This window comes from Hylobates moloch, unplaced genomic scaffold, assembly GCF_009828535.3.
Source record: "Hylobates moloch isolate HMO894 unplaced genomic scaffold, HMol_V3 SCAFFOLD_4, whole genome shotgun sequence".
NCBI lineage: Eukaryota > Metazoa > Chordata > Mammalia > Primates > Hylobatidae > Hylobates > Hylobates moloch.
This window is the reverse complement of record NW_026652279.1, coordinates 116,643,715-116,659,873: the sequence shown is the minus strand read 5'-3', so window position 1 is coordinate 116,659,873 and position 16,159 is coordinate 116,643,715. Positions and strand designations below refer to the sequence as shown.

The 16,159-nt window shown below is 33.2% G+C and overlaps 1 long non-coding RNA gene across 1 annotated transcript; it reads left to right on the top strand.

Annotated features, from left to right (window-relative positions):
• Nucleotides 1-985: 985 nt before the first annotated feature.
• Nucleotides 986-16,151, top strand: LOC131383198 (uncharacterized). The gene is made up of 3 exons (XR_009213020.1): nucleotides 986-1,074; nucleotides 6,878-6,926; nucleotides 16,106-16,151. It is a non-coding gene; the product is annotated as an uncharacterized LOC131383198 (long non-coding RNA).
• Nucleotides 16,152-16,159: the final 8 nt, after the last annotated feature.

Genomic DNA, 16,159 nt, shown 5'->3' with positions numbered 1-16,159 from the left:
TTTCATGCAGCTATGATTGAGTAATATTGTTATTCTCTGAAAAATTTATCTTTATATGTATGACAAGTTGTATTTAACATTATTGAAATAGCAGGATTTAGGTTTATCATTTTATTGTTTATATTATGTTTGTTGTTTCTGTTTGGTTCTTCTGTTTCTCTATTCTTCCTTTCTATGGGTTTATAGAATATTACTTGTAGTATTTTATTCTCATTATCTATTTTCTTTTCACTTATATACCTTTGCATATATTTAAGTTGTTGCTCTAAAGATTAAAATATAATATATATTTTTAGAGTCTATTTAGTATTAATATTTTACTAACTCAAGTGGAAAATAGGAAAAATACTATATATTGATCCATTTACCTAAACTCTGTGTTATGTTTGTATCGTGTATTATATCTTCATAGATATAAAACCCTATCAAAAAGTGTTTTATTTTTTCAACTGACAAATTCATAGAACTGAAAAGAAAAAATATTTATTCAATTTATCTAGCTATTTATCATTTCAATTAAATGTTTCTCCTGTTCTGTTTCTCATGTTCCAAGTGTTTCAATTGTTCCACTGTTTTAAGAAGTTTTCTTTTCAGTAATTTGTTTAGTGCTAGTATGCTAGCAATTAAATCTCTAGATTTTCTACGTCTGAGAATGTCTTTACTTCACTTTAATTTCTGAAGGATATATTAAATACAGGAAAAATACAGACCTACTTTCTTTTCAGCTCCTAGAAAATGATGTGCCATTTCCTTCTATCCTCCATGATTTATGATAAGAAATTAGCAATTTGAGTTGTTGTTACCTGATACTTAATGTTCCCCCTGCCCCTTCGGCTGCTATTTTTGCACAAACTAATTTGAGAATTTCAGATAATACTGGTTTCTGGAAAAATTTTGTTTATTTTTGGTATTTTTTTCTTTTTTTTTTGTTTACCATCATCTTTCTTTTTCATATCATCAAGCTACCTTAAATGTCCACGAATTATTACATTTGTTTGCAATAATGAGATATCAAAGCTTTGAAGATTTTGGATACCTGATTGAAGCTTAATATCTATAAGATTTTATTTTATGGTGAGTAATTCTAAAACTGTGAGAAACATAAAACCATGCAGTAAACCACAGTAAACACTTCAAAATTTACTAAAAACAATGATATTGTCTCCCAGGGTGATGGTATGCAGCAGAAACAGTGTGACCACTACAGATTGAAAGGGAGATGTATTAGTCCGTTTTCACACTGCTGATAAAGACATATCTGAGACTGGGCAATTCACAAAAGAAAGAAGTTTGTTGGACTTACAGTTCCCCATGGCTGGGGAGGCCTCACAATCGTGGTGGAAGGTGAAAGGCATGTCTCACATGCAGGTGGCAAGAGAGAGAATGAAAACCAAGGGAAATGCGTTTCCCCTTATCAAACCATAATAGGTCGTGAGACTTACTCACTACCACAAAAACAGTGTGGGGAAAACCACCCCCATGATTCAATTTTCTCCTACAGGGTCCCTCCCACGACACGTGGGAATTATGGGAGTACAATTCAAGATGAGATTTGGATGGAGACACAACCAAACCATATCAGGAGAGAAAATAGCTTTAGAAAGAAAATCTCTAAAATTAAAGAAAAAAAAGAAAAGAAAGAAAAGAAAAGAAAAACCTTGGAAAAATTTAGAACATGGAAAAACAATGAGTCCTCAGTGTTGTGTAAAGAGAAAAATATTCAAATTCGTCCCTAATAATGTTGCAATGAGTTTGAGACAGTCTTAAAGCAAATGACAGACAGAAAATAACATAATCCAACACAATTTTTAGTCCTATGTATAACTGCATGTATACACTCAAGACAATAAAAATAACATTTAAACAAAAACATTAAACATTAATTTATTGAATATTTATTATTTTCTAGGGATTAGTTAGGTACAAAACAAAATTCCAATAAACAAAAAAATCCAAGCTTTCCTGAAATTCATATACAAGTAGGAATAGACAAACAATAAACAAAATCAAAGTAGACACTGGGAAAGGAGGGGCCAATATGGAAGCAATTTGGCAAACTGGAAGACTACAACAGTAATCCTGGCAAGAGAAAATGGCACACAAATCAGGGTAAAGGCAGTGGTGGCAATGAGAAGTGTTGGACCTCTAAATGTATTTTGGTGGTAGAAACAACAATATATTGTTGATGAATTAATTGCAGATGTTAAATAAACAATCCAAAATAACGTCAAAGAATTTGACCTAACTACTTGGAAGATGAGAGCTGTCATCAGATTAGATAAGGAGGACTGGGATCAAATTATTTCGCACTGAAGGTGAAAAGCTTTGTTATTAGGTATATAAATGTTTAAGATTGTTATTGGTTCTTAGAGAATCAATCCCTTTGTCATTTTGAAATGAGCCTTTTTATTCCCAGTAACATTTTTTATTCTGAAATCTACCATCTCTGATATAAAATAACCACTGTGCTCTATTATTTTCATATTTATTTATTTAGAGAAGGAGTCTTGCTCTGTTGCCTAGGATGGAGTGCAGCGGCACGATCTTGGCTCACTGCAACCTCCATCCCCCGAGTTCAAGCGATTTCTCACCTCAGCCTCTAGAGTAACTGGGACTACAGGCACGCACCATCACTCTAAACTAATTTTTGTATTTTCATTAGAGACAGGGTTTCACCATGTTGGCCAGACTGGTCTAGAACTCCTGGTCTCATGTGATCTGACTGCCTCAGCCTCCCGAAGTGCCGCGATTACAGGTGTGACCCACTGTGACAAGCCCCATTATTTTTATTTTTTATTTATTTATTTTTTTAGACAGGAGTTTACTCTGTAACCCAGTCTGGCTGGATTGCAAACACAACTCACTGCAGCTGTGAACTCCTGGACTTAAGTGATCCTCCTGCCTCAGCCTCCCTAGCAGCAGGAAGCACAGGTGCACACCACCATGTCTGGGTAATGTTTTTTATATTTTTTAGAGATCAGATCTTGCCATTTTGCCCAGGCTGGTTTATTTTCATTAGCATTGGCATAGTTTATGTTATTCTATTATTTTACTTTTAATCTAGTTGTGTATTTATAAAGTACAATTTTAATGTAGGCACTGTATATAAGACCTTCACGTTGAGAAGCAGATAAATGGGATTATTGTTATCATAAACAAAGAAGTCATAGTAGAGTCAAGAAAACATTTAAGGTGGGAAAACAATGTAAGTCTGAATGTTTGTATGCAGAAGGGAATAATCCAGAGAAGAGGGGAAATATGATGCATAGTGGGAAAATTTATTTGCATAAGCTAAAATGTATGGGATCTCCTGCACGTTTGGAGGGGTTGAATTAGATTGGAGAATGGACAGCTTCATAGTATCAGCAAAAACGACAGGGTACATGGATAGAGGTAGACGTGGTAGAAGGAGTCAGGGAAGTTTTGTTCTGGAAGTAGATGCAAATTCATCATGTGAGAATGATGATAGGGAGGAGGTGTTGGAGAGTAAAAGAGAGTAGAGTGTGGAATTATTTTCTAGGAAGGCAGAGAGACTGTACAAAAGGGGAAGTAATTAAAATATTGTTGGGAAGAATTGAGAGCTTATTTGAGGTGAAGATTCATAATTTAAATTTGGATTGGTTGGCATGTTAAGTTTCATGTAGCACTCCTGTGTGCCTGTATAAAGAGATTAAGATAAAGACTTTTTAAAAATTTTTATCTAAGAGTGCCAAATGTTTTCTCCAGCTTCTTTAATGTATAATCAAATTCTGTGAATCGGCACAAAAAGCCATATGAGGCAGGGTGGGAAGGCCTATAAATATGTCATTATACAGCTTTTCTATAGCGTGTATTTCTTTTCTTCCATTTTATTCTTATTGGCACCAATGTCTTCATTTCCTCATGAAACAATTAGGAATTCAGATTTGGTAGATAAGCTTATCAAAACAGTAAAGTTGCAACAATGGCAGTGGTTTGTGGAACACATGTTTAAGGATTGAGCTGTTATGTATTATGTATTATGAATAAATGTCTTTAACGTCTTTAATGGATTCCTTGTACTTTTAACCACATAAAAATAAGTTTAGAAATATTCACATTGTTTTCTTTGTATTTAATACTTAGTGTATAATTTCAAAGCAAAAACTGAGATAAGAATAACTTCTTTAATGGAGAAGTAATAATTATTTTAGTCACTAACAAAATTTAATTCTAACATAAATAATACCGTTTCTAAATTCAAATGTTGAAATAGTATATTCTGTTCCAGAATCCTAGAGAAATGCTGAAAAAGATTCAATACTGAGCTTATTGGAAATGGAAATGTAGTACTTATCAAATTCTGTGAATCTCCCTGTAAAAGTACATTTTATCTCTACTTAATAAACTCATCTATATAAGATATCAAATACCTTGAGTGTGGTGTTCCTTTCAGTCCTCTCTCAACACACTCCAATGTAGCACATTGGAATGACTTGTAATATGAATGTTTTAAATCACTAGATATTATGAGATATAGCAAAGTTCCTTTTTGGAAAATTCTACATAAAATGTTACCTACAGTGATGTAATATACATAAGTGCTTCTATGATTTAAGCTAAGCAAAATTTATGGAATAATAAAGATAGTATATTCATCTAAGGGAATAATTGCCATATAGGGAGCCTCTTAATCTCAAATAGGTTGATTTCTAGACTTTAAATTGGCTCCTGATTGTGTTGTTTAATGCCAGCAAACAGTAATGCTGTAATAAAGGCTGCCTGCCAGTAAAGGGCATTTTCAAAGTCACACAGCATGAACATTTTTTTTATCAGAATCCACTACAAACAAAAAAAAATAAGTGATATTTCAGTAAATCATTTATTTTAAAATCTTTACGTAAAAAGGCAGAAAGCAACTGTCATTTGTTTGAGTATAGTCATAAAAAGCATAGTCACTTGCCCATGATAAGATGTAATATGCAGAAAACAAACATATTATCAATTTGCATTTTTAATTATCTCCTGAGGTGTATAAAGAAGCATTCAACATTAACAAACTTACAACAGGAAAATCTCCATATTTGACTAATATTAAAAAATTTATAAAAAGTTATAACCTTTATTGCCTCCTCAAAATATTAGCTTATTTTAATATCTGAGATACATTTATCACGAATAGTTATAGCAGTTTGCATGGGAGCCTGGACGTTTTATCTTGTTCCGGGCCCCACTCAAAACTTGCAGCTTTTGGGGTCACTTTTGAAACAGCTTGCTTTATCATAACCAGATGAGGGCTATGTTGCCTCTTAAATCCTAAGAGGCCCACTAGGTGTCATGCTTCTGTTTCAGTTGCAAGAGGAGCCAGATGTAGCAACTTATTTTTCACCTTAGAAGGAATACCTCATAATGCCCTGGACCACTGGACTCAGAAATTTTACTGAGATGGAAGGCCCTTGAATTTTTGAGTGGTTTACCTCCCACCTTCTGACACATAAATGCCTTACCCATACATTTAGACTAATTGTTATTTAGTGCTCACCAGGTCCAATCAGCATAATACATCAATATAATGAACTGCTATGATATCTTGTGGAAGAGAAAGACAACCCTTGTGGACTAAATTAGAACAGAAGACTTGCTTACTCATATACCCTTAAGGTAAAATAGTGAAGGTATATTGATGGCTTGTCAGCTGAAATCAAATCAATTTTGGTGGCTACTAATAGGTATATTTTTAAAATACCAGATCAGTAACAACATACCAGGTACCAAGGAAATGTTAATTTTCTGTAACAATGAAGCCATTCATAATGTAAACTGTGGAGTCACCACGTAATTAAACTTACTGTACTCTTTTGTCATTCTCTAAAATCTGTTTACTGCATAAGCAAAATACGCAAGTTAAATGCTGATGTGGTAGAATCACCATCCCTGCATCTTTTAAGTCCTCTTTGGTGGCACTAATCTCCACAGTCCATTGAAGAATACGGCATTGCTTTTGGTCAACATTTTGGTAGGTAAAGGAAGTTCTAGGGGCTTCCATTTTGCCTTGTCTACCAAAATATCTCTAACTACACAGTTAGGGAACCAATATGGAGATTCTGCCCATTGCTGAGTAGTTTTATTCCAATTATGTATTCCAGAAATGTAGAAATAATCAATACATGTGTTTGGAGAGCTACTACAACCATTTTAAGATGTACCTAACCTAAAACCTTATTCATCACTTGACCTATGTAGTAACCCCTTACTCTGACTGAGTGAGCACAGTGACGTTTTGAGGCTATAGGCATTAGTGTCAGATCAGAGCCAGCATTTGGCAACTCCTAGAAAGTCTATTTTCCTCCAACCAATGTACAGCCACCCTGGTAGATGGTGTAAGTCTTTTTGGGGAAGTCTAAAGGACTAATCATATAATATTTTAGCAGAGTAATGGGGTCCTCCCTTAAAAAGGCCCAGCATGTGCCACTGCACTCCAGCCTGGGTGACAGAGTGAGACCCCGTCTCAATAAATAAATAAATAAATAAATAAATAAATAAATAAATAGAATAATGAAAAAAAAGAAAATACTCTTAGCTTCCACATCCATATTTAAGACATAAAGTGTCAGAGTATGCAGAGAAAACAAAAATTAAGATCTATGTATTTCCATGATATTACTCTATAATTATGTCAGCTTCATGTACATGTGACCACCAAATATGTACTTTATAATATGATTATAATTCAAGCGTAACAAACTACTCAGGCAACAGAGTATCTAGTACACATATGCATTTAATATTAACATAAGCATACTTGTACTGGATAAAATAATGAAAACTTTTATGATCTAGAAAGATGATCTATTATGACTAAATTTATCTGATAGGCTTATGATTCATAATTTAACTTTCTTTTTTCCTTTTCTTTCAGCCTAGAAATAGATGAAGAATGTTTTCAGAGACAACTGATGAAATTTCAGGTATCAGTGATGTAAAACTAAAAAAAAAAATTCATCATTAAATTTGCTGTGTATTATGTTTTATTTAAAAAGTAGATTTTCTTAGTCCATTCAGGTTGCTTAGCCAAAGTATCATAAACAGAATAGCTTATAAACCACAAATACTGATTCCTCACAGTTCCAGAAGCTGGAAGTCTGAGATTCAGGTGCCAGAGAGGCTGTGCTCTGGTGAGGTCTTCTTCCGGGTAGCAGTCTCTGCTTCTTGCCCTGTCTTCATATGGTGGAAAGAGACAGCTAGAGAGTTTTCTGGGCTGTCTTTTATGAGATCCATAATCCCATTCCTAAAGAGTCTACCCTAACGACCTAATTACCTCCCAAAGGCTCCACCTCTTAATATCACATTGGGGATTAGGATTTCAAACTTTAATTTTTTTGGTGGGAGGAACATAAATATCCATTCCATAACATGGATATTACTTGATGAAAAGCTATTACTCATGCCCAAGATTATTTATTTGTGGCAAATAAAATATTAGGTTGCTTGTTTAGTTTCATTGTCTTATAATTATATAGAGTGTTCTTCTGAGGGAAAATTTGTTAATATTAGTAAAGCATTTAAAAGATGAATATCACTGAGCTGATTATATGTCATTAAATCAGGACTTTGTAAAAATGCAATATTAAATGCCAAAAAACAAATGTAATATATGATTTTTAAAAATCTTTCCAAATCACTGTCTGCTTTTTAACAAAAATGATATTTGAAGAAATAAGTTTTTGACCTTTTTCTCACATAAAATTGATGATGTTAGTAGCTTATGGGTATTTACGATTTCAGATTTTCTAGTGGTTTTATAGAATAATTTTAAAGAAGATTACCATATTTCCAACTAAGATGCTATAAAATGGTCTATTCTTTAGTTTCCTAGTATTTCATTTCCTAATATTCTGGCTTCTTTACAGATGTTTAAACATGCCTCGTGCATGTGTGTTATCAAACCCAAAATGATAATTCTATGTAGACCCTCTGAGTGTGTGATAGTAAATCAGGATATATAAAATAAGTGCATATACGGATGTTAAAAAATGTAAAACACCGAAAACTTCAAATTCATTAATTTATTTTATTAAATTTGTTAGGTTAAGACTAGGCTAACGTTAAAAAAAAAAAAAGAGAGAGAGAGAGTAGGAAAGACCCAATAAAACAATGGTTAATGAACCAAAATAAGGTTTTGTTATTGTCCTTGTTTTTCAAACAATAATCCTGAGGTATGTATTCTAAATCCAAGAAGAGGCTTTGTTTCTCTCCTAGTATTCTATACAACTGTAGAGTGACTATAGTCAACAACAAATTACATATTTTCAAATGCTAGAAGAGACAATTTTGAATTCTGCCAACACAAACAAATGATAAATGTTTGAGGGGATGAACATGAACATGTTAATTAACCTAATTTGATCACTGTACACTTTATGTAATGAAACTCACTGTGTACTCCATAAATATGTACATTTATCATATGCAAGTTTAAAAAATAAAATTAAAAAGAGACTTCACTTTTTAGTTGTTCAGTTGCTTCTAATACTTTCTCCATTATCCCCAAGAGATTCTAGTTCTCTGTCCTGGGGGGATGAGACATAGTCAGGAGGAGGGATTTCTCTTTAAGAAAGTAAATGTGAAATTCTCTAAAGCAATTCTGTTCCAATCCATTGGCAAGAATTCGGTCACACGGTCAGAAGCAATTGTAACGAAAAATGTAAAATGTAGTCTCCAAATAGGAAGCACTATATCCATAAAATGAAGGCAACCAATCTTTCTTTCAAAATTATATTGAACATCTGTTATATGCTAACCTTGGTATTAGGTACTATATTAGGTACTGCATTATGGTGAGATATGATGATATTTAAGAATTGGTTCCTGCCCTGCCAAGGAAAGGAGGGATCAGATTTCATTCTAATCGGTAATAGGAAGGGTCACTTGTACAATACAGACATTTACTTCAAAGAAAAAGTTATGTGGAACCTGAAGTATCAAGTAAGTTTTGTGGAAAAATCATTATAATAAGCTTTAAAAGGAAAGGTTTTTATAGTGGGAAGTAGAAATGTGAGGAGTTAAAAGATATCCTTGTTAGAGAAAAGAAGATCAGAAATGGAATAAATATGGGGAAATATAAGTTTTTATTTTAAAACTGTGTGTTACACAGTTTAATTTTAGAAAGGATTCAGTTGAAATTTTAGAAAGTAGAAAATATGAAAGAAATAAACAATATAAAGTATTAAAAGCTTGAATACCAATTTAGGATACCCCGTAATAGGCAAAACTTACAATGAATCAAAAGAAATAATCAAAATATCACTCATAAAAATGCCTTTAAAAACATATATATTTGAATAAATACTTAAAGCAACAGACTCACACACAAAAACAGCTAAATAAAACCTAAAAGAAAAAATGTTTACAACTCAAAGTAATACCTCAGTTAAAAACAAATTTAAAAATGTTTCAGGCATTTATATTTTGTGTTACTCAAATAACAAGCCATTAGAGCAGATATCTATATTTCTCTGTGAAACTTTGTAAATCACATGATAAAACACTGTCATGGGTTAAATTTGTTATCTCATGATAGGGAGTAACAGCAGGGTCCTTAGTTTTTATTAAAAATACTAGCTTGCTGCTTTAGTAACCCAATGTGTCTCAATTATGAAGATACCTTGATGAGTATGAAATTAACCCATGCCACTAAATAAAATGTCAAAAACTCACCAATGACTTAGAATTAAAAATGGAAATTACTTTCCTGTTACTTAAGTAGACAGCATGAAAACATGATTAATCATAGCCTTATGGGTAAAAATTAAAATCATTTGAAAACTTCTCTGCAATTGAAATGCACCAACATGCCGCTATTCAACCTGATCATGTTCAACTGCAGTAACTGTTGACTCATGCAAAACATAAGTATTATTTTACCCTAAACCTCTTAAATCCTCTCCTAAAATGTTATGCTTCTTTAAGATGAACCTGACAGAATTTGACACCCACAAAAAAAGCCCTGTATGGTAGACATGTACCAAGCATCATTGTGACATTCAGAGATATTCTGGTTTTGGCAACTGTTTGAGATTTGTGGCTCTCCTTTGACATTTACAAAGACTCTGAGACTATTTCTGAAAAGGGCTGGAGAATTTCACTAGATATGTGGTTTCTTCAAAGGCCACTTTCAGATTAAACTATCTCTGAAACTCTGAATGAAAGTAATGTGAGATTGAACTAGAAAAGTATTTATTTTACTTCAAATAAAAAGAAGAAAATAAACAGATGACTGATTCTACAAAAAAAAAAAGTAAAAAATAAAAAGTCTACATATTCTTCATTGCTTTGTCTTGGTTATTGCTAAAGTTCCCAAATTATCTTGTTTGTGTTTTGCAGGATAGCATTCATCACATAGAATAAGTCACATGGCTCTTTGGGTACACTAATACTAATTACTACATCTTTTCAGGATGCATTCTTGTTATTGTTTTATTATCAGTTAAATTACTGCAGAAATTTGTTTTGCATTGAGATGCTGAATTAAAGTTAGAAATCTTTGAACTTCCTTGTTGTATGTATCACATTTTGGAAGCTTATATGAGTATTGAGATTTGAAAATACAGACAGAAGTCCCGAGAGGATGTATAATGCAGTGAGCGAGCAGGTTAGACTTTAGGCCACATTTTTACCTCTTTCAGCCTTGATTTTTTGATCTGTGAAAGTAAGATTTTGGTAATTAATAACTACTATGCATTTAATCAGTTTTAGCAATTAGAGAATATGTAGATCTTTCAAAATACACACACAACACACATGCATATGTGTGTATGTATGTATAAACTTGCACTATAATGAAAGCTAGTGAGGTACATATTTACAAAGATGCTAAGTTGGGTGTCTGTTGTTCTTGTGAGACTCACTGTTCTCTTTTTAGCAGAGACAGTACCTATGAATGCATGGTATTTAGCAGTGCTGCAGAGCCGGATCACATATCATTCCTGACCCCCCCATACTCAGACCCCTCTTAAGTGGATGTTACCTAGGGCTAAAGTCATTCTAGGTCCACTTGGTGATAAATTTAATCTATAGTGGGGCTTTCAAAATCAGGTGATATATTCTAATAAGTCTCTACTGGGTCAGACAATATTTGAACCAGACTATATTTGAGAGGTAAATGTTTCTTCCAGTATAATGCTATGAGGTTCTCTCCTACTCTATTAACTACTTTAATGGATAATGATGGCAGGTCAAGGCTAGTTTCATCGACCCATATACCATTTGTGTATATGAATTGTGCATCTGAATGAGATGTATATTCCTCTTCTCATAGGATTTTCTCTATGTCCTTGCAAATACTCCTGCCTACAGGCAACTGTGTGCTGTCTACACTGACCATTTCCATTAGCTTTTGGATTTTAACGACTTTAAAATGTTCTAATTGGATAATCCCTTGGTGAGAACCATGAAAATAAAGTACTAGGGCTATTGAGTAATTGCCACATAAACAAAAATTTGAAAAAGGTGGCAGCTTTAGTTTTCACCTCTCAGATGCAGATGTTGAAACAAGCATACAAACATAAGTAGTATATTTGGGAAGAAATTCAGGAAAACATCAGTAGAGGAGTGGATGAGTAAAACTGGAAGTAAGCCCCCATCAATAAAGGATGCATCGTCAAGCAAATCACCAAACCACTGTGGGTAGCTGGAGCTTAGTCTTGCTAGTTGCTAACACAAAACACAGCACAGGATAAGAATTGTGGCCACAGCTGAAGTAACAGAATTATGTCAATTCATTAACACCTGAGTATATGGAAATAGACCAGAATTCTAGAAAAATACAAAGACTTTATTTGTCTATCAAAATGCTGAAATGGCTTCCAGAACAAAAGAACAAATTCTCTTTTCTTGAGGTCAGTTTAATGACTTACATCAGAAAAGCTGGAGGAAAATTCCCAGCAATATTTGCAAAACCCTGCAAAATATATTATTTGATCTAAGGAAAGAAAAATGGTTCTACCTTTAAAACTCTTTAAAGCTCTTATTTTATTTGTCATCACTGCAGTAGGTCAGAGAGATTTAATATTATAGAAAGTGAGCAAAAAACAAATAACAATAAAGAAAAAGAGATTACATTATTTGATCTAAATTCACAAATACATTATATAAATTAAAACAAAATTTAAAAAATAAAAGACCTAAGTCAAAAATATCACTGTGAAAAATATCTGACGATATATGGGGGAGGGGAGTAGATAGAGATGACATGCTTTTCAGGAGTTATTGTTTGATGTAACTCTTTAAAAAACGTAATGCATTATCAGTTTGGCTGAACGTAAGTAATATGTAAATGAGTAACTATATTTTCTTAGTACTCATCATGGTTATCATATCCAGAGCATTGAGTCTAGAAATGCACGTTCTTGTATGTATTTTCACCTAAGATATCTATCTTACCCCTACTCCTTCATATGCAGCCAACCCTCTCGCTGACTATGCCCCCGTAGGCATACAAATACCTGGTACTTTAATCTGGCTTTCAGTGTCAGTTCCTAATCTTTTGGCTTTGGCAAACATTTCAGACACTGTTTGTGATTTCTGGCTTTTCACTACATTAAAATTTGTATGATTGACTAATTTTAGTATCTTTCATATTTTTGGATGAAAGATCTCCATTTTTCACTAGTCTCTCCAGTCAACTTAATCTCTTTATTTAAAGAATAGAGTGCATAGAGATATTTGACTTGGCATCCAAGTCAACCAGGACTCCCCTTTACTATGCAAAAACAATAGGAAGAAAAGCAGAAACGCATAGCAGCATCACACAGTGGGGGATGAATCAGGTGGCAGCGCTGTGTTTACTGCCCAGGTCATCAGTACTCCCACTTTTTGAGGATTCACAAATGAATCCTGTCTTTTTCTACAAATGCAGTTGTGTACGAAATCCCTGACTTATGGGCAGACCATGTGATGAAGACCTTCTTTAACTAGATGGTATTAGAATATGACAGATGCGTGGGGTGTTTGCATTCTCAAGTGCTAAGGAGAATTGATATTTTCTTTTGATCTTGGAGATTAGACTATAGGGCATTGGGAGCATTGAGAGACACAGAAATTGTCCATGACCTCAACTCTGCTTTAAAAAAATCAAGGCAAACTAATGGGTTTTAATGCAACAGTGTATAAAAAGCTTCTGTTATATGGATTTTTAATCCAATATCACAATCAGCCTTTATCAAGTTTGATGTAACATTAAAGCCACAGAAAGGTTACTAAAATATTATTCTTTCCAATTTTATGTATGTATTTATATGTATGTAAATGAATACACTTATGTCTGATTTATGTATTTCATTTAAAGTAATATATCACAAGTGATTACAAGCAGAAACAATTATGAGATGTTAGTAACTGTGGGTTTTGCCATTTAAAGCAATGGCAAAAACCTCAATTACTTTTGCACCAGCCTAATATTAAGGAAGTTCTGTAAATATAACTAAATAACACATTTGTCACTACTTTTATTTGACTTTGAATACATACCTATTTTAAAATATATTCTTTATTTAACAAGTAATGGTCATATTTTATAGTTAAATTAATTCATAAATGCTTTTTAAATGTTGTTAGTTTTGATTTCCAATACAATATGATAGGAAGTGGCCTTGTTACTGCTGGGTGATGGTGAAGGATCTGACTCTCCTCTAGCCCTCCTTTGACACCACCCTCGTGGGATGGGGACAGGCGCCTTGTTACCACTGCTGCAGGTAAAATTTCAGTCTCTCCACATGGTCTACACTGACACTGTGAAAAGACAGTCTCCTTAATATAAAAAAAAATGAAAGTCTTCATTCTCTAATCGTGCTTCTCTGACATACACTGGAGGACAGATCACTGTGCCTCATTTAAGCCTGGCGAGGTTGGTTGTCCAGTTTTCCCTCTCTGCTTTTGCTAATTGAGGTAGGGCTGCAATTTTTTTCCGTGTTGTTTTACTGATGTACAGAGGTACTTGTGGTAGGTTTTCTGTGTTGCTTGGTTGCCCTTTCCTAGAAGATTGGAAATTTATTATCACTATGCCCATAGTGTTTCTGTATTTATATTTTCTGTTGGCTCCAGTCTTGGTTAAGGGACACAAAAAGAAAATCCAGTGGACTTGCCACTGTGTCCTTCCTCATCTCCTAAGGTCTCATGTATTGGAACCACATGAATTTCCATTCATGAAAACATACACAGATGATGAAATTAGAAACAGTAAATGGGTCTGGTTACATCTTAATTTCCTAACAAAAAAATTATAAGAAGTCCTTCCAAACAAATTTTTAAATATATCATGTAATTATTTTGTTTGAAAAAAATTATATTTAAAATAGAGCAAAGTTAAAATATGTCTTCGATGCCATAGAAAGTTTACTATAGGAAAATTAATAGTGAAATATTTTCTAAAATGTAAAATGAGTCACAGAATTAGTGTGGGTAGAAATCAGTTAATCATCTAATGTCTCTCAGATATCAATAACTTTTCTGTCACATTGACTTTTCATGTTAATAGCTTCATCAGTCAATAAGAAAATAACAATATGTTCACTTTGATTTGTATAAATGTTTGGATATTGATTATGTATGTGACAAATACACTTTTATACATTGTTGCTAAAAAAGAAAATGGTCAAATTCCTGAAGTTTCATAGAAGATTGTGAGTGCAGATAATAAACGTACATTGATCCTTCTGTAGAAACTTGCATATCTAGATACTTCTATCAATATTTGATCATATGTTGCACTACTTGTCATTGAGTTTTGCTTTAAGGCTCTAGAAAAGTGTGGTAATATGTCTGGTTGTAGCTATTTTCCTGAAACCAGTGTTTGTGAAAAAAATCAAATTGGATTTACATAACAGACAAAACAACAGTATTAGTCATGTGCAGGTCAAAGAATAATGCTCATTTGCTGTGTTTCCAAGGGGACTTTTTATAGTATATTGACATGTCATAGGACAGTGAATAGTTAGAAATTAATATGCCAAACAGAAAGACTCATTTTATTCTAGATACTTAAAAACTCATCTCCTATTGCAATTGAGCAGTCAGAAGCTATTGTAGCCAGAAAAACACAGCTGTGAAAATAACACTACTTTGGATAGAGGGCTTCATTTAGAAAAATATAAGACTGCAACATCACAGAGTCTGAGCCAGGAGTGTACCACTCTCTCAAGGAACAAAAGAAAATGTGTATTTTCTTAAAGACATTGCATCATAATAAGTGTATTAAAAAGACTAAAAGACATAATAAAAACTTCAAATCACCCATGTAGATGTCATGTAAAAAGTCAAGGTGGGATACCAAGAATAAATATTCTGTAGCCAGAATCATTATGCATTTCTTGTGGACTCAGAATCAATTCCACAAGCAATATACTTTAATGTAGGCATCAATAAATTTTTCTGTAAAAAGGATCAGAGAGTGAACATTGTCAACTTTTCAGGACACATGGTCTCTGTCTTAACTACTCAACTCTGTAGTTGTAGAGTGAAAGCAGTCATAGACAATATGCAGATATTGAGTGTGGCTATATTTCAATAAAACTTTGTGAATGCTGAAATTTGAACTTCATATAATTTTCACATGTTACAAGATAATTATTGTTTTAATTTCTTTTCAAGCATGTAAAAATGTAAGGCCATTTTTCTCTCCTGGGCTCTGCAAAAATAGGAGATAAGCCATGTATAGCATACAGGGTATACTTTACTGACCTCTGCTTCAGGATGTATTATCATTTAGATTAAAAATGTATATATGGGTTGCATTATCCAGAAAAAACCTTTGTCATAGTTATATCATCCAATTTAAAACAAGTTTATATTTTGTTATGCAAAAATACTTCTACTGGATGGATGACACCTGCTTATTTTTGATAACTATGATTCTTAGATGCTTTAAAAGAAAAATCACAGGTGGTATATCCTTGCAGTATTATATGTTGATGAGGCTTAGTCTGTCTACAGATGAATCACATTACAGATTCATTCCTGAAATGTTGACTATGGAAAACAACAACAACAATAACAACAACAGATAGCTTATAAGATGGGATATGTATTCCACATATGCTTTAAGAAGTGATGGTATCATAATCATGTCTTAACACACAAAAATTCATTTTAGCACCAGTTGCTTCACCCAGGGCAGATAATGACAGCAAGAAAGATCCAATAACCA